This window comes from Anolis carolinensis, chromosome 4 (assembly GCF_035594765.1).
Source record: "Anolis carolinensis isolate JA03-04 chromosome 4, rAnoCar3.1.pri, whole genome shotgun sequence".
NCBI classification, from domain to species: Eukaryota; Metazoa; Chordata; class Lepidosauria; order Squamata; family Dactyloidae; genus Anolis; species Anolis carolinensis.
Genome location: NC_085844.1, coordinates 150,649,399 through 150,675,351, shown reverse-complemented (window position 1 = coordinate 150,675,351; position 25,953 = coordinate 150,649,399). Strand labels below are relative to the sequence as shown.

The 25,953-nt window shown below is 40.7% G+C and overlaps 1 protein-coding gene across 1 annotated transcript in view; it reads right to left on the bottom strand.

The window, feature by feature from the left end:
* Positions 1-25,308, bottom strand: part of palmd (palmdelphin) — a 76,193-nt gene extending 50,885 nt beyond the window's left edge. The window contains exons 1-2 of the mRNA XM_003220090.4: positions 25,184-25,308; positions 24,854-24,949 (exon numbers count right to left, since the gene is read on the bottom strand). The gene's annotated coding sequence lies outside the window, so the exon portion shown is untranslated. The remainder of the gene's footprint in view (positions 1-24,853; positions 24,950-25,183) is intronic.
* Positions 25,309-25,953: the final 645 nt, after the last annotated feature.

The following is a 25,953-nucleotide window of genomic DNA, read 5'->3' as shown; positions in this document are numbered from 1 at the left end:
TTTCTATTTATCTCTGTTCCTAACTAGATTTTCATAGCAAAAGGAGAAACTGGCCAGCTGTCAGTTTTGTCTGGCATTAAGCCAGTTTTGTCTATGACGGTGCCACAACCAAGACATCCCATCCTGATGCTCAGAAACTTCAACAGCCAGGGTCTGGGCAAGACTTCCCGAAGCAAGATTTATGAGATTTGACAATTAAAATAGTTTCCTTTACAGCTACTTCTACCAAGCTTATTTTCCAAAAAATATTGTGCTCAGTTTGTTTAAAAATGTGTTTGAGCTATGGTTTCTCTTGCTGGTCATGAGCAAACATTTCTCGCAGCCCAATGGACATTGACTGATGAATGTAATGTTTGCAGTCATTTGATCTGGCCTGCTGATTGCATTCTTTTTTCGGGTCCACCTCCCAGCCACCCCTGACATACTTTCTGTATTCAGTTCCAGCTCCTAATGGATTTTGCTGTAGGAGTTTGCTTTCAGAGAACCTTATCAGGGCACATTGGGAAACAAAGCTTGTAGGAAGTGGGGGAGGATTCTGAGAACAAGATCATCTTAATTTAAAAAGGAATATCATTGAATCTTAATCCCTCCCCACATCATGACAAGAGTAGCAGCTGGATATGAATATGGATGCAGTTGTTCCCAGAGTTGTACTCCTCAAGACAATTTTAAATAGCTGCATGGACTAATCCCAGTTAGCGTGTAAGGACTGTAACAGCTGTCCCTTCGTTCCATAGTTTTTGATATTTTCTAAAGCTGTTCTTCCCCAAAGTCTGTTAGACGTGGCCTGCTTAAATTTCTGATTTAACATGTAAGTCACATTTCACTCTTCTTGAACACTCAAATAGATTGACTTTTGAACTATATATTAAATCAGTAGGATGCCACTGAGACAGCCCCTTTATTATACCTCAGGTAAGCCAGGTAGCCCCCGATGGCACAGCGCATTAAACTGCTGAGTTGCTGAACTTGCTGACCAAAAGGTCAGCAGTTCGAATCTGGGGAGTGGGGTGAGCTCGCGCTGTTAGTCCCAACTTCTGCCAACCTAGCAGTTTGAAAACATGCAAATGTGAGTAGATCAATGGATACCGCTCTTGCAGGAAGGTAACGGCACTCCAGACAGTCATGCCAGCCACATGACCTTGGGGATGTCTCTGGACAACACTGGCTCTTCAGCTTAGAAATGGAGATGAGCACCATATCCCAGAGTTAGTGTCAGGGGAAAACCTTTTCCTTAAGCAGGGTAGATCCATCTGAAGGCTGGGACCACTGCATATTTCACATTATAGATGATTCCACTATAACTGCCATGGCAACATCCTATGAAATCATGGGATTTGTAGTTGAGGAAGAGGCATTTAGAAATCTTAGCTGGAGAACTCTAGTGGAAACTACAAAACAGGATTTCACATAATGCTATGGCAGTTAAGTGGAATTATTGTTCTGTAGCTTGGGTTTTTCTTGGTCTCCTTACCCCTACTCCTCACTCCATCAAGACACTGGCGAAAAGGAAGAAAATGACCCGAAGGCTCTTGTGGACAAGAAGCAGGAGTTCTTGCAGTAGAGTTCCTTGGGTTTATCGGGTTTTGCTTGTTGAAGTTTCCTCCATATCCACACATTTTATTCTTCCTTATGCTTATAGTGATTTCTTGTTTGCTCTTTGGATGTATATGGAATAGGACTGGACTGAGGCCACAATGTAATTATCACTTTTAATTATTTCTGCATTAATTATCTCCCTCTGATTTCACTAAAGGCTGAGTATCCTTTATCCAAAATGCCTGAGGTCAGAAGTGTTTTGGATTTCAGTTTTTTCTGGATTTTGGAATATTGACACATGCATAACAAGATATATTGAAGATGGACCGCAGATATATGAAAAATCCATACATATAGGCCAAGTTACATACATACCCAAGTTATGAACAAGGTAAGTTCTGTAGGTTTGTTTGATTGATACCCCCGTGGTGTTTTGCGGTCTGTGCCACGGTTCAGAAGATTTCACCTCACTTTCTGTCCCTGTGATAATTGGATTTTGAAAATTTGGCTTGATGTGGAAACAAGAATGACAACTCTTTCAGGAGTGAATTTCTCTCCCTAGGGGTAGATTTTGCTCACTTCTTGTTGTCTCACCCCCATTCTTAACTGTGAGTCATATGTAAACTTGATGTTTGTAACCCGGGGACTGCCTGTATGTTATACACATAGACTAGAGGTGATAGTATAAACATTATTTTTAATGCATGAAACAATCTGTATGTCCATTGAACCAACAGAAAGCAAAGGTGTCATCTCAGTCACTCATGTAGACAATTTTGGATGTTGAAACACTTCGGATTTCCAGATAAGGAATCCTCAACCTGTATTTACAAATCTCCACCTGAGTCTAAAATATCAGCCTGTAATGAAGTGGGTTGTAGACCATGACAGCTGAAGCAATAATAAAGCTATTAATCTTTGAGCAGACACAAGGTTTTGGTTTACTTTTGCTGAAGAATAGTTAGTGATGAAAAATGAGTGTTGTATGTTGCTGATGATTCTACAGCTACTGTGAATAGACTGTAATGATCTAGTTCATTGAAGAGCACAATGATTCACCAAAACAGCACTATTCAAACCAGAACCATCCCAGGAAAATCCACTGCCTGAAGTAGAGAAGCACATGTGTTTTCATTTGCCTCCCACAAGTCAGGATGCATAGTATTTATTTATTTCATACATTTGTATCCTATCCTTCTCACCCCTGAAGGGGAACTCAGGGCAGCCTCATAACCTCACAAACAACTACAATTAAAACAGATAATTAAAACATCCATTATAAAAGCATCAATTTAAAATTACACAAGTTCAAGTCATAATCCAGAGTCTGTCCATTATCAGTCACATAAATCGTTCTTACCGTCATTGCTGCACCTGCTGCTTGAATGCCTGGTCCCAGAAACATGTTTTAATTTTTTCCAAAAGGACAGGAGGGAGGGGGCCGACCTGATTTCATTAGGGAGGGAGTTCCACAGACGGGGGGCCACCAGTGAGGAGGCCCTGTCTCTTGTCCCCACAAATTGCGCTTGCGAGGGTGGTGGGATTGAGAGCAGGGCCTCCCCAGATGATTTTAACCTACAAGGTAGATCATAGAGAGAGATATGTTCAGATAAGTAAGCTGGACCGGAAATGTTTAGGGCTTTATAGGCTAAAGCCCGCACTTTGAAATGTGCTCAGTAGCAGACTGGCAGCCAGTGGAGCTGACATGGCCGGGGTGGTGGTGGTGGTGTGCTCCCTGTACGCCCCTCAGGTGAGCAATCTGGTTGCTGCTCATTGGACTAGTTGAAGCTTCCGGACAGTCTTCAAAGGCAACCCAATTCAATTCAAAGTGCTGGTTTTGACCTATAAAGCTCTAAACGGTTCTGGCCCAATCTACTTGTCTGAACGTATCTCTTCCTCTGAGCCAGGAAGATCCCTAAGATCATCTGATGAGGCCCTGCTCTCGGTCCCGCCTGCCCCACAGGCGCAGCTGGTGGGAACGAGGGACAGGGCCTTCTCGGTGGTGAGCCCCAACCCTTTTGAGCTTTAAAAAAGCCCTAAAACATGGCTATGTGCTCAGGCTTTTAACAAATAAATGACAAAGACAACCCGGACTGATGTATGGCTAAAGCACGAGGATATTGGATGAACGGATTTTAACCATATATTTTATATTTTATACTGTATTAATGGTATGTAATTGATTTTATATACTGTTATGATTTCAATTATGTGTCAGCATCAAATTGTTGCCAATTGTGTATGCCGCCCTGAGTCCCTTCGGGTGTGAAGGGCGGGATAGAAATGGTGGAAATAAAATAAAATAAAATAAAATATATAACCCCACGTAGAGCGCATTGCAGCAGTCTATTCGGGATTTAACAAGAGCGTAGTACCCAAAGCCAGCCAACTTATTTAGGCTCAGGAGGCAGAAAGTCCCACAAGAATTTCTTGCTCCATTCCTGGTGATAAAATAATGAACTAACTAACAATTTGTTCCTCTTCAATGACATTCTGCTGCTTGGGGTACTCTACTTAATGGTAAGGCTAGCCCTGCTCACTTATCACAGTTAAGGTAATTCATCCAACCAGAACTGCAATTTGAAACAAAATATGCCAAAAAATAACTGGGCATTAATGGCTCACTTTCCAACCTTTTCACATTGCAACATTCACCTTTTAAGTGCCAGCTTTCCTTTCCGACACTCAGATTTTTTTGGACACATATTTCTGATGAAATGAATGTTTTAATGACTTGCCATGCTGGGTCTGTTTCAAATGATGGAATTACTTTTGCTTTTAGTGAGGTTTCCAGTATCTCAGCTGAAGTATGGAAAAGTCTGTTATGTATATTTATACACCATTAAAAAAAAAGAAATTCATGTACCAATAAAAGAAAAGTCTGTAATTTACACTAGTATACACATCTGTATTTCTGCCTGTACCTGGCCTTATATTATTCTGGTTAAAATCTATATTTATATTTAACAGTTGGATTTAAGGAGGCAGTGTGGTATAATGGTTTGAGTATTTGATTATGGGGCTATTTATTACACTGACCACTTAGGTCAGTTTCAAACCAGCATTGGAGAAAGTGGTTTCACTGTGCAGATTTCTTTTATTGAACATACTGCACTTCGCATCGGGTGTGAGAGAATCAGCTGTCTCCAGAGACATTGCACAGGGGACACCTGGATGTGTTATCCTGCTGGGAGGCTTCTTTCATGTCCTTGCATGGGAAGCTAGGGCTGACAGAGGGGAGCTCACTCCGTCTCGCAGATTTTAACCACCAACAGCAGGTCAATAGTACAGCCAGCACAAGGATTTAACCCATTGTGCCAATGCGGTCCCCTGTACAGATGATAAGATAGGAATCCTGGAACCAGTTTGAGGCCTGGATGGTTATTACACAACTCAGAGAACACTGATGAGCATTAAGGGTGTTCTTTTGCATGCTTTTGTGGATGTTTGTGGTGTGGCTGCCAGAGTTTGATGCTGGCTTTGAACTGTACTAAATGGTAAGTGTAGATGGGGCCTATGGTCCGGATACCAGGATTCAAAACTCTACTCTGATAATGGGCTAGTCACACTCTCTTTGTCTCAGAGGAAGGAAATGATAAAGCTATTCTGAACTCTCCAAGGAGAGTTCAGAATAGGTTTATCATTGCTCAAAGTCATCAGGGGTTTTTCTGGATCTAGCAAGGATTTGAATCCTGATTTCTAGAATCGTAGTCCAACTGGCTCTTCCACCACTATAAAAGTGTGAATATGACAGTACTCCTTTAGTTCCCATGCTATCATGTTGTGACAGGATATGGGAAAAAGCCTTGGTCTGAAAACTGCACTATGCTGATTGCTGGGAACAAAGTTTATTTCTTGGAGTGTTCCTCTGTAGGATTACTACCTAGCTAGAAAAAAACCAATAAAATATACCAAAATGCTCTCTACGTGGGGCTGCCTTTGAAAATAGTTGGAAGCTTCAACTGGTTCAGAGATTGGGGGCCAGACTGCTAACAGGAGCTCCGTACAGGGAGAGATCCACTTCCATGTTATGGCAGCTCCACTGGCTGGTGGTCTGCTTCTGCGCTGAATACAAAGCGCTGGTCATTACCTTTAAACCTCTAAATGGCTTGGGTCCAGGCTGCTTAACCTATCACATCTCCTCTTACAAACCAGCCGAGGTACTGCAGTCAGCGGAGAAGGCCCTGCTCTCAGTCCCACCCCCATCCCAAGTACGGCTGGTGGGAACAAGAGAGCAGGCCTTCTCTGTGGTTGCCTCCCACCTCTCGAACTTCCTTCCTAAAGAAATAAAGCTGGCCCTCCTCTCCTTTCAAAAAACAACTGAAGACCTACTTCTGCTCACTAGCATATGGAGAGGAGGAGGATTAGACAATGAATGACCACTACAGGGCCCTGGTTGAGTACTGTTTTGCATCTGGGCTCTGCTAGTCTATGTCAGCCCAATTTACCACCATAGGGCACACAACTAACCCATACAACTTTGTGAACTCCAGTTGGCTTCTGTAAATTAATATGGATGTTTGTTCAGATATTATGTTACTATATAATTTCTATCTGACTATGTTGATTTAATTTATTCATGTTAGGTTTAATTCATTGATATTAGATTTAATCTGACATTAGGTTTTAATTGCTGTTCTCATATGTGGGGTTTTCCTTGGATTTTATGTCAGTATTTGTTTGTTTTATGGAGATATTGAATGTTTGCTGTTGTATGTTGGAAACCGTCCTGAGTCCCCTTGGGGAGATAGGGAGGAATACTGGATAGGGAGATAGGAAACCTGGGCTCGGGCTGTGGTGCAGGCTGGAGAGCAGCTGCAATGAATCACTGCAATGAATCACTCTGACCAGGAGGTCATGAGTTCGAGGCCCGCTCGGAGCCTATGTTTGTCTTGTCTTTGTTCTATGTTAAAAGGCATTGAATGTTTGCCTATATGTGTAATGTGATCCGCCCTGAGTCCCCTTCGGGGTGAGAAGGGCGGAATATAAATGTTGTAAATAAATAAAAAATAAATAAATAATGGTAAACTGATTGTACTATAATGTGAGATTTGTATCTAAATACATCCTCAAAATGCACCAAGAAGGAAACCAAGAAAAAGCCACAACTTGTTTAGTCCACATGCCTTTCATAGTTTGGTGAATGGAAAACACCACTGAAAATTTGAGTGCTTCAGGAAGGACAATGCTCAGGGACTGCAGAGTTAAAGAAAGGAAAAGAAGCAAATTAAAAATATATTGGTAACCTTTCTCATCCAGCACAGCCTGGCATCATGATACTTTCCTGGAATTATAAAAGCTTTATTGTGGTCTGGGGAGTAAAACTAAGGAAAGAATAAAGCTCTAAAACAAGCAACAAATGACTGGCTCAACATATGAGCAGCTGCTTATTTTAAAACTCCCAAATCCAGATTTGATTGTAATAAAGGGATTTGGCAACCCTGGGTCTAGACTAAAGCCAGGTGCCCAGTTGTCAGAGAAAAACTGGTGAGTGCACAGTGCTATAGTTGCATTCTTATACAAGCATAAAAGTCACCAAATCTAAAGAGGTTAAAATTATCTTGAGTGTGAACAACATTGTTGCTTTATGTAGTTAGCCCTCTCTTACTTGGGAAGTCTTTTAGTAAATTAAACCTTTGGTGATCTATAGGTGAAAGGAACCCTATGAGGGCTACAACAACCTTGTGAGATAGATTGGTATCTGAGAATATGACTGCTCTCAGCCAGAGAGTTTAAAACTTTGTTGGAAATTAGAATCTGGTTCTTCTAAAAATCCATCACTCTTAATTACAATACAATTTCATATCAGCAGAACGAATATATATAGTTTCACTTATCTATAGTTTCACTTATTTATTTAACAATTTTTGTATATCTTTCCTACCCCATCTTCTTTGTACCTCAGTCATTCATCCCATTAAAAGCAATAAGATTCACTATAATCTTCAGTTTCATATATTCATGCAAAGTTTGGGAATGTATCCCCAGTTGATAGAGGATCGTATTATACTACAGCACATCAGCCCTCAAATAATACACATCCTCATCTAAAGAGGAGTAACTCATACAGCTGTAATCCAAGGTTACTCAATTGAACCACTGAATTCTAGGAAATCAGTAATTGGGACCTAGAAAATGGACTAAATCATTTTTCAGATAACTTGAATTACAGAGTCCCACTTTGATTATTTGCTTGTAGTGTAAGAAATAAAGAGAGGAAAGGAGGGAAGGAAAGAGACAGGGACAGAGATAGAGACAGAGGAAAATCTAGTCTCACCTGTTCTTCTATTTCAATGGGACCCTGGCTTGCTACAAAACTGGGTGCAGAGTGTGAAAGAAAAATCAAGGGACTCCATTCTTAGTCATGGATTGAGCCCAAGGATGTAGTGAGTTTCTGACATAGATAAGTTTATGTCAATTATGAAGCCAACTGCCCAAGTGCCAGGGAAATGATTGTGAAACCATGAGTAAAGTTACTTAGCTACATCACTTAGTATCTCTTAACATTGTTGTGGATCATTTTGTTGAGATAATCTTATCCAAGGAAGTGACAAATGCTGTTTGTCTTTGTCCCTCGTAACAAGATGTTCCATTCCTTGTACCTCTGGAAGAAAGTTTCCATAATTGTGTTCCTTTTGGTGGAACACCCTTCCTACTTCTGTTCAGAACTTCTCTGCCAAATCTTGCAAGATGGAAAAAAGAGAACTGTTTAATGCTATTTAGCTTTGCTCTGTTAACTTTGGCATATTTTTTCAAAAGTAATGGGCATATAACAGTTCCGTGAAGGACATCTGTAAATGTTTTATGTGACAGACTTGTTTCCCTTCTGCCTTTTAAATATAGGGTGTTTCATATAGGGTGGAGAACCATTCCTCTTTCACAATGTTACTATTCTTATGTAGAGGTAAAACAGCAGTCTTGAACCACAGATGTTATAAAAATAATTTGACTGAGACCCAGTGTGGCAAGAGGGTTGGACTGAGATGTGTGGAATCCAAGCCAGTGATTCTATCTCAGGCTGGATTGTTTTATAGGGTTGTTGTGAGGATAAAGCTCCAACAAGGATAAAGATGAGTTGGGTTAGTGGGCTTGCTGTCTTGAGCTCTTAAGAGAAATAGAAATTATACACACACACATACACACACACACACATCTATTCATTCATTACAATATCTATGTTGATAATGTATAGAAGAACTGAAAGAAAAATCTGTGCCTTTTGGATGCACTAGGGCCTCATCACAAAGGTCAGGTAAATCATTCTGCTTTGCTGAGAAAGGAGTGGGGCAGTGGAGAGAATCTGTTACTCTGCACACAGCTCCCTTTTGCATCATCCTCCCAGTGAGGCTTTGTACTAGCTCAACTGAAGCCAGCACAACATGGGAAGCCTCCCATGTTGTGCGGAAAGTGTCTGGTGATGCTTACACCCCTGTTGAGGGTGGAGCCTCCAACAGAAGTCACACAATGTCGTGTCATTGCCAGTGTGGGGCTCTGTCTATTAGATGGGGTGAAAGCTTCCTAGGACTCTGAATTTCCCCCATCTGGTGAGGTCACAAGAGGTAGAATTACATACAGCAATGAGTTTATTAGGAGCCCCCAGTGGCACAGTGTGTTAAAGTGCTGAGCTGCTAAACTTGCAGACTGAAAGGTCGCAGGTTCGAATCCGGACTGAGCACCCGCTGTTAACTCCAGCTTCTGCCAACCTGGCAGTTCGAAAACATGCAAATGTGAATAGATCAATAGGTCTGGCGGGAAGGTAACGGCACTCCATGCAGTCATGCCGGCCACATGACCTTGGAGGAGTCTACGGATAACACCGGCTCTTCGGCTTAAAAATGGAGATGAGCACCAACCCCCAGAGTCGGACACAACTGGAATTAACATCAGGGGAAATTTTTACCTTTACCTACTAATGAGTTTATTAGGCAATGTATAGTTGACTTTTTAAAACCTTTTCAGTTAGTCTAGATTATGTTTAGGATACACAATAAGAATGTCAGCACAGTCATCAGAATCTGCAATGAGTTCAAACGACAGCTCTATATGCATCTACACTGAAGAATTAATGCAGTTTTACACCACTATAACTGCCATGACTCAATGCTATGTATTCATGGAGTTGTAGTTTGGTAAGGCATACTAGGCATAAAAGGCTTTGTAAAAATACAACTCTCAGAACTCAATAGCATTGAGCCTTGGCAGTTAAAGTGTTTATTGCCTGGCTCTAATGGCATAGCCATCACCTAATCTAATTGTATTTTTGATGAAGTATTCTGCGTATTCTCAAAGGGAGTTGCAGCTGGTGAACTCTATCTCAGTGGGTTGCTGAATTTGGTCTGAGTTTTAATCTACAATGGAGTATCCAAGTTGCTGAATTCCATTTCCTCAAATAGGTTCAGCACCTTGGAGAGGTCCGTATGATTCAGACTAAAGTCTAGAATGGATTCATCACTCTGCCGACATGGTAGTCACTATCCAGAAGTGCTCAAGGGCAATGTTTTCCTTTCTCCTATCTCTTGAGAAAAATGGGTACTGATTGATTGTAGCTTTAAGCCCCCAAACAAAACTAGAATGAATCCCAAAAGGTTCCCCAGAAAACAATTCTATTCTTGAAAATGCATGTAGATGTTTTAGCTTATTTTCCCATGTCCTGAGTCAGCATAGGTTTCCACATCTTCAGATGCATGGTGCTAGATCTGCTTATTAGGTTGGACCATCTTTTTCCTTGTAGCTCAGACATCTTGGCAAAATTTCCCTGGTTGGCTTACTAATAGAACAGACGAAAAAACATTTTCCACAACATATCCCATGAGCAAGCCAATTATACTATCAAGTTGTTCTGAGGTATTGCAGGTTAAGAACTCAAGACAGTGTATAAATAATATAACAACAGGATTGACAATGCACAGCTTGGATGTAAGTGGGCTGTACTTTGGAAGATGTAACTTATTTTTCAAACTGTATCAGAACAATAGTAAATAATGAAGTTGAACATGGTAATAAAAAGAAAATTGTATGTTTAACAGTATGGTAAATATTCTTTTTTACCAAATAAATAATTTGTTCCCTCTAATCTGATCATTCCCCATAGTTTCTAAGTAAAATCTTGAATGATATCTGTATTTAGTCATTTTATGGTTTAGTCGGACCAGCAAAGCTTTCTGCTCGGCTTTAAAAATTTGCAATTGTGGTGGGTCTTGCATTTGACAATCAGAAAGTTCATTGTAAATCTTGTACAATATGGTTTCTGAAATGTTTCTTGGAAATTTCTACTTAAGGTGGAGTATCCCTTCTGAAATGATTTCTTGGAAATTGCCACTACACAGAAAAGGCAATATTCCAAGATTATCCATTTGATTACTTTCCATCCCCATCTGTGCTTTATTGTGCTGGTCGGCCACCTTTCTCTATATGCCATATTACAAAGGAAAAGGATGTCATGCAGCTAGAAAATGGCAAAAGAAATTGATTAAGAGCAAATAATCCCCACTTGCATCTGTTATTGAAATGAGCAAAGGACTCCCCTGCTGTTGGATTTTTTTTTCATGTTAAAAATGGACTTGTACACAAGTAGCAGGGGGTAGGTGGAGTATGCTAGAGGAAACCACACAAGAAAAGAGTTTGTTTATCGGCGGACTTCAGATGTTGATGTTTTTCAGTGATCTGATGTCAACATGCTTCTAAAAATAAATTATACTTTTGAACATGTACTGCATAGGCAGCCTGAAGAGATTTACTATACACACACACACACACACACACACACACACACATCCCTTTGTGGCATTACTGACTATGTCTAAATTTTCTGCTGATTTTTTAAAAAAACTTTTAAGAGATTCTTTTGATAATCTTACATATTTTCTTTCTTCATTCCTAGTTTCTCACTTTTCTCTATTGGCTTTATCCAGATTTGCCATTGATTTTCTCTGAATGGGGAAATTAAGGTAAAAACCAATGGATAGAAATGCTGAGGTAAGTAATAAATTGTCCATTTGTCCCAAGGCATCTTTAGGCAGCATCTTTTTTCTTATCTTTGTCTCCGAATAACCATCATGAAAAGTGAACTTGTCACCTTATCAACATACCCACTAGTTTGCATTTCTATGCAAAGTCTGTCTATAACAGTGGTTCTCAACCAGTGGGTCCCCAGATGTTTTTGGCCTACAACTTCCAGAAATCCCAGCCAGTTTACCAGTTGTTAGGATTTCTGGGAGTTGAAGGCCAAAACATCTGGGGACCCACAAGTTGAGAACCACTGGTCTATAAAGTTCTGTTCCTAGGCACTGAGGAAGTAGGCTTAATTTGAGAAAGCGTGGGCTACCAACTTCTTTCTATAGTTTATTACTATGGTGATACATTTTAAGTGTAGGACAGATTTACTCTTTCCTTTTAAGGAAACTTGAATTGGAGTTAAAAGGCAAAGTTTGGTCTACCTCTTTTATACTGTCAAGTCATTTCTGATTTATGGTGACCATAAGGTTAATCCATCACAGGATTTTCCTGGCAAGATTTATTCAAAGAACACTTTGCCATTGCCTTTCTCTGAGGCTGAAAGGATATGAGTTGCCCAAAGTCATTAAGGAATTTCCACAGCTGAGTGTGGATTCGAATTTTTAACTCCCAGAATACAGCACACTAACCACTACACCATGCTCACTCTCACTGATCTATTTACTATACATTTCAACAGATTCTCATTCCATACATAATATAGTACAACTGTACCTGCAAGACCTGTACTACTTACAACTTGCCCACCTGCAGCTGAGAGAAAAAAAATGTCATCTCTAGAAATTTTCTAGCACATAATTTTATAGTGTGCTTCTCCTGATATCAGAGTGTGGCATGCATTGGAGGAAACAGATCATCTGCACTAATTTCAATTTGGTTTCAGTCCAGGACACAGCACAGAAATGTCCTCAGTGGACCTGACCATCCAGCTGTGCTTTTCGGATCTCTCAGCAGCTTTTGATACTTCAATAATGGTCATAGTATCCTATTGGGCAAGCTCCAATATATAAGAGTAGGTGGCACCCTTTTGCAGAGGTTCTATTCAAGTTTGTAGGTCTGATTCCAGAAAGCATCAGTAAGGGTTTCCTTTTCAGTCCCATGACCAATAAGCTGTGAGGTGCTTCCATCTTATCTCCTGTGCTGTTCAGTGTCTATGTGAACCCACTGAGAGAGGTCATAAGGAGGTTGGGTGGGGTGCCATTAATATGCTGACAATATTCACCTCTTCCTCTTCTCATTGCACTCAGCTGGGGCTGTGCAGTGCTGAGTCAGTGCCTAGATGCTGCAATGGGATGGATGAAGGCCAATAAAATTGAAGCTGAATCTTGATAAGATGAAGCTTCTGTGGATTGGTGGTTCTTCATCCCATGAATCAGATGGGCCCTTCAACACAGCCATATAACCCAGAATATCAAGGCAGATAATCCACAGTATCTGCTTTGAACGGGGTTATCTGAGTCCACACTGTCATATAACTCAGTTCAGAGCAGATAATGTGGGATTTTATACAGCTGTGTGGAATGGGCCTTAAATTCCTCGTTGTCACTGGAGAATCAGGTGGAGGACATGGCTAGCAGTGCTTGGGTCCATCTCAGACCTGTTCATCAGCTATAGCCTTTTCTAAAAATATACAACTTAGCTACTGGAGTCCTTGCATTGGTAACTTCTCTATTAAACTTTTGCAATGCACTCTTATGTGGGGCTGGTACAAAATGCAGCAGCTACATGGCTAACAGGAACATTATACAAAACCCATTTAACATTGGCTATAGAAGAATTATCCAGGTTGCCAATACATTTCCAATTTGGTACCAACAATGACACTTAAAGCACTAAACAGCTTGCAACCTTAAGGCTGGATATGTACATGTTTGAGATTTAAGGACTATTGAAGAAGTCCTATTCCTTGTCCACTCAGAGCAATATGCTTTGTGAGGACATAAAAAACTGTCACCTCAATTGTGGGACACCCCCTCCTTGGTGATCTGATTGTGCAGTATTCTGCCATGTAGATGCCAAAAAATATGGGTGTTCATGAAGGTTTTTGGGGCTTGGCTTATTTTACAAAATTCCTCCTGTGCTCATGGTTTCAATCCATTTAAAACTATTTTAACCCTTTGAAATGCCTTTTAATTTACCAATTATTGAATATGCCTTTACACTTTAAAAATATTTATAGTATTTTAAATTTGTGATATCACTTTTATTGTATGCTGCACTGAGATAGTCAGATAAAGAGTGGGATAAAGATACTTAAATAAATAAATAAATAAATAAATACACTGAACCATGACTGCATATTTAACACCTAAAAGCACATGATAAGAACATAAAGCAGCCATCTAAAATTTTTACCCCCGTTTGGGAAAAGCACAGTCAAATGTAGTTATCTGAAGACATTCTCCTTGGCCTTTCTTTGTGCCCCTTGTTGATTTGCTTTTGTTTTGATAGGGAACCTTAGGTGAATATGCCAATGAATGTGACATGACGAAAATAACATTGTCGGGTCTTTGTGTTTGTAGCAGTTGTTTTTTTAAATCTCCGTCTCCCAGTGCTGAATGACCTTAATCTTAGCCTTCTGGATAATGGCCTACATTTCTGCATGGAAGGACAACATTTCAGCCTATTGCCATGTTTTCCAAAGCCACTGGCATCATAGCTTAATTGCCATGGACACACACACACACACACACACACACATAGCCTTGGCCATTCTAAGAAAAGCATATAGCATTTCTCTACATAAATAACACTTTTTGGCATTCTGACCCTTGGATGGCATTTTGTCATTTCTCAACAGCTGTAAAGATCTGTTCTGTTTTGTCCTCTACGCAATGTTTTTGAAAGGAAAATGGTGCAGCTTTTTTCTTCCCTGGAGCCTTAAATGTCAGTTTCTGGTTTTAATGAGACACCCTTTCCCCCATCCCCATCTTACTTTGAGGAAGCAGCTGCGGAATGACTGACATCCCCATGCAGCGTTGTAATAAAGAGCCTTAATTACGGCTACCTTTTCTCATGTAGCCTCCTCAGAACAGTGGGCTCTCCCTTTGGATGTCATTACCTTTCCCTAACGATGCAAGAAACAGTATTAGCAGAGGATTATTAATTAAGAGGAAAGTGTACAGTTCATTGGAACGGCCACAAGGGAATGTCATGCATTGTGATTATTTTTGGACCTTTGTGACCTAGCTCCACTACATCAGTGCTTATGGAAAATGTTGTTTTTGTTGTATTATTTTTTCTTCTCTCTTATAGACACAGCATACCCTTAAGACAGATTTTAATAGCAGCCTTTGCTAGGAAGATGAAACTAGTAATCAACTGCATGACATCCCATTACTGTCTCTTCTGTCGGCCAACTTTTGGGCTGTCACTTGTGATGTGGGGTGTATTGTTACTACTCCAGGAGGTTCAGCACAATGGTGATTTCTCGATGTTTGTGGCTGTTAGTAAGAGCAGCATTTTCTCACTGTCACCTCTTAATATTCTTACCAAGTTCTTAGAGGCTCTGGATCTTTTTATTGATAGAAGCTAGCAGGGCCGGCCGGAGATATTTTTTGATGTGAAGCGGGGGTGCTGAAAAGCGCCCCCGCCACCGGCGCCCTGGCCCCGCCCAGCGGGCCCTGGCCCCGCCTCCCACGCTGCGTGGGAGGCGGGGCCAGGGCGAATAGTGAGGGGGCGGGGCCAGAGTTGGCCCCGCCCCCCGCCCCAGCGTGCCCTGGCCCTGCCTCCCACGCAGCGTGGGAGGCGGGGCCAGGGCACACTGGGCCGGGGGGCGGGGCCCGAGCTGGCCCCGCCTCCCACGCTACCCCCGCTCGCCCGTCTGGCCATTTCTAGCAGGCCAGAGAGTTCAGCGGAGGTCCCTCCAGGCCGCGATTGCGGCCTGGAGGGACCTCCGCTGAACTTTCTGGCCTGCTAGAAAAGGCCAGACGGGCGAGCGGGGGTAGCGTGGGAGGCGGGGCCAGCTCTGACGCCGCTCCCCCCCCCCGCCCAGCGTGCCTTGGCCCTGCCTCCCACGCAACGTGGGAGGCGGGGCCAGGGCACGCTGGGCGGGGGGGCGGGGCCAGAGCTGGCCCCGCCTCCCACGCTACCCCCGCTCGCCCGTCTGGCCTTTTCTAGCAGGCCAGAGAGTTCAGCGGAGGTCCCTCCAGGCCGCAATCGCGGCCTGGAGGGACCTCCGCTGAACTCTCTGGCCAGCTAGAAAAGGCCAGACGGGCCAGGGCGCACTGGGCGGGAGGCGGGACACCGTCAGGGCGGTGCCCCGCCTCCCGCCCAGCCTGACGGCGCCCCCCCGGGCCTGCGCCCGAGGCGGCGGCGTCAGGTGCCTCAATAGTGGGGCCGGCCCTGGAAGCTAGGCTGGTTCCATCCTACTTGCCTTTCCACTGGAAGACAGACACTTTTTTCCTCCGCTCCTGCTTGTTGTAGAAGAGAACTTTTAACTGGGTAACAAGTATGTTTTCCACTGGTGTGTTTTAAAATTATGATAAAAATTAGGGTATCCGGAACTCAGTATATGGCAGTGTAGAAGGTGCCAGTGACACCTTTGTTCTGTGATGATTCAATGTACACAAACTTTGTTTCATGCACACATTTTTTTTTACAAATACAGTAGAGTTTCGCTTATCCAAGCCACGCTTATCCAAACTTCTGGATAATCCAAGCCATTTTTGTAGTCAATGTTTCCAATATATCGTGATATTTTTGTGCTAAATTTGTAAATACAATAATTACAACATAACATTACTGCGTATTGAACAACTTTTTCTGTCAATTTTGTTGTATAACATGATGTTTTGGTGCTTAATTTGTAAAATCATAGCCTAATTTGATGTTTAATAGGCTTTTCTTTAATCCCTCCTTATTATCCAAGATATTCGCTTTTCCAAGCTTCTGCCAGCCCGTTTAGCTTGGATAAGTGAGACTCTACTGTACTGTGTACACCTAATCTATTGGAACCTATTAGATATAGATTAAACACCCATGAATTCTGTGCTTAAATCTGGGCCCTTTCTTGAAGATATATTATTATGTATATGTAAGTATTCCACAATACAAAAAGTCTGAAATATGGAACACTCCCCCACCCACAAAAAACAAACATTTTTGATTTGAATAGGGGCCCCTATTGAAATGGTTATATGGCAGTGTGGACTCAGATAACCCAGTGCAAAGCAGATATTGTGGATTATCTGCCTTGATATTCCGGGTTATATGGCTGTGTGGAACTATGTGTGTACTATGTGTGGAATCAGCACAAAGCTAGATCCTTGTTTTATTTGTAATGCAATACATTAATACAGTTTTATTTTTACCTACATCTTTATGTGGATATTTTAATTTAATAATGAGCAAGCTATTCCTTAACACAATGAACCCAATGACCAACACATTTACTTATTCAGTGTATTAGTCACCTTGAGGCCTGAATATAAGATACAGGGAGGGATCTTAAGGGTAAAATATCATGTGAGTGATAGCAGCCTAAGTGTTGAAACTGTGGTGCCAAACCAGATAAGGGCTATCCAGAAAGTAGATTACGTTTTGGAATTAAAATGAACAAAGTATAGGAGAAAACATTTACCATATGCAGTTGAAAGCCACATCCAAATACCACTTCTCAACATAGTTGTCATTCAAATCTAGGCAGTTATCATAGCAATGAATGAGCTTGGAAAGTTCTCCCCCACAAAACTTCCTGCTTGCATCCTCTACCCCTTCCCGCAGCTGCGCAGCGTCACCAAAATGCTGTGTTGCCACTTAGTTGAGGACGCTACCATTAGCCCAGAAAAGCCACGCCACTTCCCAAAAAGAGCTTGATTATTGGGGGCCAGGGCTGAGATGAGAAGAGGAAGATAAGCAACAAGAGGAAGATAAGCAGATACTGAGATCAAGGTCAATAACATGAAAAGCACCATTGTCTAAAGAGTCACATGTTGTTACAGCATAGAAAACCAATGGAATTGCATGATGGTTAAGATGCCTGTGATGTAGCCAACATTGGACGAATGGGGTAAGTGATCTTTGTAAGCCAATAAGGATATGCTTACTATTTTCTGTAGAAGTGATAAAAACTCTTGCAACTATTTTGAAAGTGAGACAAAACCTTGAATGCATTCCTGTATGCTATTTGTCATTATTGCTAATCTTGCAATAAATAGTTATTTTGCAGTTTGGAGATCCAACTGTCATGGTGTCCTTCCTCGCCCTCTCCATAGAAAAGGGGCCTCCTGCTTTTGACTTTGGATTAAGAGGAGTATTTTTACATCTTTTACATCTTTGCCCCTTCAGTATAAGCAAAATACTGACAGTCCTTGAGTTACAAACATCCGACTTACAAATGACTCATACTTGAGAATGGGGGTGAGACAACAGGAAGTGAGAGAAATCTATCCCTCGGAAGGGAAATTCACTCCTGGAAGAGTAACCATGGGGAAAAGATGTGGGTTTCTGTCATGACACGAGGAGGCAGAACATCACCTGCTGCCCTGTCCCTTTAAGATTCTAAAGGGGCGGAGCTTAGCCTTGGCTCCTGCCAACTTGGAAATGACAGCTATTTTTGTCAGTTAGATTTTGTCAGTTGGTGAAGCACTGGAAGGAAGAGTGGAAGCAAAAAGGAGCACAGAAATTCACGTCATGTCGGAATTGTATTCAGATTAGATTAAAAGGCCATAGAATACAGCAATAGAGAAAGTCACGACAACATTGTATTGAAGTCACCTCAGAGATACAAAGAATCCAGTCATGTCAAGACTTTATACTGTGTGGCAATATCTATGCAAAACTGCATAGATTTCTTTCCTCTCAAGGGACTTTATAGTGGCAACAAGAGGAAAAGAGGTCCAATTTGTCTATTAATAAATATTTTGATTTACCAAATACAGTCTCTGGTCTGTCCTTCGTGCTATGGTGCCTTCCAGTTCATTTAGTTAAGCACGGAGACAGAACAGTTTCCATGGCTGAATAGGGATTCAAACCTTGATATTTCAGAGAACTAATTCAAACTACACCATCATGGCTCCACACTATGGTGCCTGGTGTACTTCAGCTCCATCATACCAGTCAGATATTCCCTCTTATCTGAGCACAATGTACTTGACAAAAGAAATTTCTTTATGTGCACATGCCTTTCACAGGATTTGTAGAAAAGCTAGCCATATGTGCCTGATCATGTTTAGAAGTACTTTCCGTATATTCTTGTCCATTCTTATCTAAACCCTAGGCCATTGATCACTAAACATTAAGAACTTTCTGATGGTAAGAGCTGTTTGACAGTGGAATATGCTGCCTTGAAGTATGGCATAGTATCTATATTTCAAAGTTTTCTGATGGAGGGAGGAGGGCCATATTTCAGGAGTAGTTTGATTGCGTGTCCCCGAATGGCAGAATTATGTGTTTCTCCATGGCCATTGGGGTTTCTTCCAACTCTGTGTTTCTGTGATTCTAAAATTAACATGGAGATAATACATGCATTAAGTACAGTTAAACACAAATATCTTCCAGGCCTGATTAAGAATATGTCAGAAGTGTGTATTATTCTGACAATTATGTAAATCTCATGCCCTAAAATTAGTCTGCTTAGTTTCTGCATACATTTAGCACTGCCTTCCCTACATGGGAATTTCTCCCTACAGCCCTTGTTTTTTAATCCCTCAAAAAATGGCTACCTACTGTGTTCAAATGAGAATAAGTGGTTTGCCATTTTTACATCTCTGGGTCACTAAGTCAAATTTCAGTGTGACCTCATTCACTGAGCATGCTTTTTAGTTAAACCGGAGCTCAGACAGATTCTGTCTTTGACAAATTGATGTGAAAGCCCAAATGCTTATCATTCCTTTAATGCAGTGTGCAAATATTTATTGGCAAACACAGAGCTAGCTACCAAGCAGCCCTCATACCTGACGCCCAGTGGATGCACAAAGTCCTGTCCTCAGAGAGTGACAGTGACACACTCAGGACTTTTTCCACATCTCTCTGCCTTACGTAACAGTTGCTGCTATATATTCTGACTCACTGTTTCCTTGGCTCCAACTGCTGACTTTATCTGTTCACGCCCTAATGGAAAGCTTTCTATTGAATGAAGGCTCTTGTGCTGCCGTCTGTTCTATGGAAAATGCACATAATTACATTCTTCAGAGCAAGTTGACATAAAAGGTCGCTATGAATACGGCAAGCTCTCAGACTTACGACGCTGGCAATTCCCTGCAACTGCTGCAAACTAGGAGAACACCCAGGGGATTTGCATCTGAATGAAAACATCCAGTACATTTTGGGTGTATGTGTCTTTTTTGTTTGCTTCTATGAATTTTATTTGCCTGCATGCACAATTGTACTACAGGTTTTTTTCAGTGTCACTGTTAGATTCTGGGTTAGATTCTTTGAAAAAAAATAAGGAAATCAGTAGGTCAGCACTTTCCCCATGCATTAGGAGAACACTGCTGCATTTATTATTCCTTTGGATGGAATATATTAGTATGGCCTAAGAGAAGCCAATGGCATTGTGCCATCTGAAATCATTTCAAGATAGTAATTGGCATGGCACAAGTTTTCACTTAAAAGAATAAATTAGGCAATAGTTAAATAATGCAGTGTAGCATTTGAATAATACAAACAATTCTTCTCGGCATGGGCCACCCAATTTTGCCACCCGAGGTGAAGAACAAGATGGTGCCTGCTCTCCCAGTCCACACAAAAGCTCACTTGTCTGCCAATGGAATCCTGTTTTTTAAATATTTTTTTCAAACATTTTTCAATTTTATCAAATAATTGAATTTCACCCCCAAATAATTCCACCCCTAATTTAGATGTTGGATTGGAAGTAGTAGTCCTCTACATTCTCGGAATGTTAAAGTAGTCCAACAAATGTTGAGTACCTTGGGGAGAAAAATTAAAGGAGGAGCGAAAAGTTCCTCAATTAACCATGAATCTAATAGGTATTATGTTAAAACAAGCTTTTACAGACAAAGGAGGAATGCAAGAATCTTATATATAGTCTTTTAACAGTCATTGTATCCGAACAGTGATTGTATTGTGATTTTCATGTAAAAAATTATGTGCATTGCTGTAGGAACTTTAGCTTTCAGTTGAACAAGTTTAATGACTAAATAATAAATAAAATCATTAATGTGCCTTCTTGAAATTGGAGAGCTATTGCAAAGTGCTCTGAAGTCTAACAAAAGGATGACCCCTCCTCTAAATCTGTAGTAACTAGAAATATATGAGAACCAGCATAGTGTAGTGGTTTCAGCATTGAAACTGAAGTCTAACAAAAGAATGATCCCCCCCTCCCCAAATCTGTAGGTAGTCCTTAGGAGATCCCTTGTTGTCTGATGGCCTTCCAAGTGTAGTGTCTTGGCGGTGGGTGTGTAGGTGACTGTAGAGCCCTATTCTTGATCCACATGTTTTTCCACAGCGAGGACATCAGTTTCCAGGTGGAAGGCAGTCCCATCAGGGTTGGCTTGATGTGCCTTCCTCTTGGCACATTTCTCCCTTTTGCCCTCCATTTGTGTCTCTTCACATTCCACAGCACTGCTAGTCACAGCTGACCTCCAGTTAGAGTGCTCAAGGGCCAGGACTTCCCGGTTCTCGGTGTCAATGCCACAATTTTTAAGGTTGGCTTTAAGCCCATCTTTAAATCTCTTTTCTTGTCCACCAACATTCCATTTTCTGTTCTTGACTTGGGAATATAGTAACTGCTTTGGGAGACAGTGATCAGGCATTCTGATAATGTGGCATAGGAGCATCACTTCAGTGCTGGTGGTCTTTGCTTCCTCCAGCATGCTGACATTTGTCCACCTGTCTTCCCAAGAGATTTAAGGGATTTTTCGGAGGCAACGCTGATGAACTCATTCCAGGAGTTAAGTGTGACATCTGTAGACAATCCACGTTTCGCAGGCATATAACAGGAGGACTATAGCTTTATAAACAAGCACCTTGGTATCCCTATGGATGTCCCGATCCCCAAACACTCTCTGCTTCATTTGGATGAATGCTACACTCACAGAGCTCAAGCGGTGTTGTATTTCAGTGTCAATGTTGACTTTTGTGGAGAGGTGGCTGCCAAGGTAGCGGAAATGGTCAACATTTTCTAACGTTACACCATTAAGCTGTATTTCTGGCATTGCAGAGGGATTGGCTGGTGCCTGCTGGAAGAGCACTTTGGTTTTCTTGACGTCCAATGAGAGGCCGAGCTTCTTGTATGCTTCTGCGAAGGTGTTTAGAGTGGCTTGTAGGTTTTCTTCTGAACTTGCACAAACTACGCGTACCAGCATAGTGTAGTGGTTTTGGCATTGCCTTATGCTTCAGGAAACTAGGCTTCAATTTGTTGCTCGGCCATGGAAACTCATTGGGTGACTTTGTGCAGGCCACATGCTCTCAACCCCAGAACCACATGATAGCTTCACTTGTGGGTTGTCATGAGTCAAAAACAACTTATAGGCACAACGGCATACTGTATATACTAAAATAGAGGTCCATTGAAGTGGAAATTTTCATATACTATACCTTAGTTTAAATTATGAAGCTGTTCTACAGTCTTGGTCTACTGTGTGTGTATAGTTTTTATAGACATATATCTGTAATATCTATTTAGCCACTTTGTAGAAACAAGACTTGTAAAACTATATTATAAATACTGTAGAATTCAGTTTCAGGTTTCTTTACCCATGATATTATATGTAACCTTGAATGAAATGTACAAGTTGCCCTTCAAATTAAGACTTGATTTCATCTACTGTGTATCATTCAGGTTCTTCCTCCTTCATTTCCTGTTCACTTTGTCCTCTTGATGGCCATAACAATTGCCTCATTGTAAGGCTGATTAAGTGACAGACTGGAGATGCTAGATCTGCACACCCTCTGACACTGAAGACAGCATTGCTCTTTTCTCTTTTTTAAACAAGAAAATGAATCTCACAGATTTCTAGAGGAAAGAGCAGTCAAGAAAGAACAACATCCCATGTGCCTTTCACTGGAGTCCTTCCTGGCTGTATATTGCTTAAAATACTAATAACATAATGTAGTTATACCTTAGTGACTGGGAATGAAGTTGATTACAAGTAATGGATTGTTTTTTAACTCATAATTTCAAAGATATGCTATGTTCTTAAGAAACGTATACCTGAACCAACGTTGCATAACATTTCCCCCTCATAATGTTAAGGAAAAAGATGACAGATACTTTAGAGAAATATTATCTTATTCATCTTAGTAATTACCTGATGTTAAGAGAGAAAGAGCCATAAATTCAAATACTGCTAAAACATTAATAAAACACAAAATCGAACTTATATAATATTCAAAAAATAGAGAATGGATGCCACATCCTTGTCAAGGACTGCCTTGCAGGTCTTTTTTTGATGAATGTATTATTCAAAATCAAGATTCTATTTTACATTATTTTAAAACTCTATTGGCTTATTAACATGGAAGGCTGGTAGCTAGATGATGTCATGATGGGGTTTTGCTAGTATCTCTTGACCAATCAGCAACCCCTTTAATTGGATGGGAGGACCACCATTGGTCATTTTATTTATTTATTTACAACATTTATACCCCACCCTTCTCACCTGAGGGGACTCAGGGTGGCTTACAAAAATTGGCAAAATTTAATGCTCAAAGGAGGTAATACAAGGAGGTTGTACAAGGAGGTAATAGAGACTGCACTGTGTGACACTGAAATAAGTATACTAGGCCCTATGTAGAAGTCACCAATGAGATTCCAGGCAATATGTTATATTTTCCATATATACAATATCTGAAAGTTGGCCAACCTTCCCAGTTGACCTGAATGGTAGAGTGATGACAGGATGTTAATGTCGTAAGTATTATTTTATCTGACAAAAAGGGTCCATACAACGGTGAAACATTCATTATTAGCACCATACCCACATTAATCCGAAACAATTACTTTTAGTTATAATGGAATTCTTATATCACCAATGGATACGATATGTTCAGAAATCCAAAATACTCCAAAATTGTCCACATAAGTGGCTGAGATAGTGACACCTTTGCTTTCTAATGCTTCAGTTGCACAAACTTTATTCCATGCACTTTATTACATACAATTACCTTCAGGCTCTGAGTATATGAAACATAAATGAATTTCATGTTTAGATTTGGATCACATTCCCAAGATATATCATTATGCATGTATATGCAAATGTATTCCAAAACCTGAAAAAATCTGACATGGGAAACACATCCAGTCCCAAGCATTTTGGATAAGAGACCTTTTCTCTCCAAAGCCAGCATTATTGATAAATGTCAACAAATATGTAAGTACCATTTATGTTGCCCCATTCCCCTGAGCTTTTACTAAGATGGGATCTATGGCTCACTAAATTTAGTTGGTATATCTCCTATTTTTCTAAATATCCATTACAGATTTTTAGCCTACAGAAAAATATGGCATGGTTTATAGCAGGGTTTTATTAATATTTCACTTTGTCTATAAGTGTATGATGACTTGCATTCTTAAGTTTATCTAATCTTCTTTCAATGGTCAAGAAACTCTATTAGCAGGGATTTACCAGGACTATCCAAACTTTCACTGATCCTTGTGGGATCATGTTATTTACCTATTAAGCAGTAGACCCTCTGGATTGTTTTTAGGATTCATTCAGCACCTTAAGTATTACGCCTGCTATATAATTATCCCTCCCTGGTAACTTGATATTGCTTTGCACCTTGGCCTGGATCTTTTGACCCAAATCGGGATTTTAATATTATTGTGTATATTGACTTTTATGACTGTTTTTAATCATGTTGAAGTTTTACTGCTCGGTTTAATGTTTTATCTGATTTGTGCTGTCGTGTCTGGGCATGGCCCCATGTAAGCCGCCCCGAGTCCCTCCGGGGAGATGGGGCGGGATATAAGAATAAAATTATTATTATTATTATTATTATTATTATTATTATTATTATTATTATTATTATTATTTCACTTAGAAATGACCTGCCACTGCTGTTTCTCTACATTAAGAATAAGATGAACATTTTAGCTTATCAATACCAACAACCTAGCACAATCCATGGTAAAAGACTGCTACATTTGTAATTCAAAACATTGACAGGGCCAAAGATTTCCTAACCCTCCTATAAACAATGGTGATTCAAGACTATAAAGGTTAAATTAAAGTCTTAGTGTGTTGGGTTCAGCCTGATGTGTTTACATTGCCTAATCTTGATGGAAATAAAAAAATACCAAGTAATATGGTAGTATTTCCTAAGCAAACAAGTTGAACACTATCTGCACACACATCTTTCTTTTAACAAATAGCATAAATTCATCATTTCTTACCTTCCACAAGGCAAGAATGAATCCAAGAAGTTGTCCGGTTCTGCTGCAACAATTCTCGGGATCACATCATAAATTGCAACAGGTCGGAGTTTCAAGCTGGAAAGATAAAAACCACCATTTGATTGCTATGGGGCTTTATTGACGCAAGTATCTTATTTAGGGAGGAGGCACCTGCTAGCTGCTACAGTGTGCCTAGCCAATCTGTTATTGATTGCAACATAACAGCTGTACGCACACCTTATGACTATATAATCAGCCAGACTGGTAAATATTTAACCTTGGAAAAGGCACGGTTTTTGTGCACAATTGCAAAATGATAAGAATGTATACCTTGCAAAAATCTTTACCCTTTGTAAAGGTGGGCAAGCAGCAAGATGACAAAGGAAAGGCGGAAAGGCAAATCCCTTATTGAAGCTTCTGGTGTATGAGAAAGTTTCTGACCCTTTGCCAGAAAAAATGACTCATGGATTTTGAATTTGATTACTCTAGTAAAATTTTGCACATCCCTGGCTATATTCCTGCTAGGCTTATGTGCAACCAGAATGGTGTCTGACAGATGTCTTGTCTACAGTATGTATTGTTTCCAGATGTCTCTTCACAAATGGGAAAATGTTACAAATTAAGCTTCATCAAAGCCTTCTAATTGACAATATCCAAGCTGTACTTTCCAGTAGTTTAATTTTTAAATAAAACAGATGAAGTGAGGTAAAGTCTCCCCCTGGAGGAGGCTTCATGACATCACAATGAATGCTTCTAAGTGATATGTGAAATTTTCATGCTCCTGAAATGATTGTGATGTGAAGGATGGTCAGTTATTTCTTTTTGGAATGATTTCAGTCCAGTACTCCAGGACAGGATTGGTCCCACCATTTGGCATAATGTAGCAGCCTCCTCAGGTAAACAGACATTGAAATTTAGGAGCAACAGTTAGATGTTGAAGGGTAGAGCAGAAAGAGGCACACAGGTTGTCCAATGCCCCTAAGTTAGTTTGATGTAGGACTTCAATAAAGTGGGACTGTCACCTTTGGGGATGGTCCCTTTTGTATAATGTTGTGTGCATTCTGCTGCCACTGTCCTCCTCCTCACAATTAACAAATCCT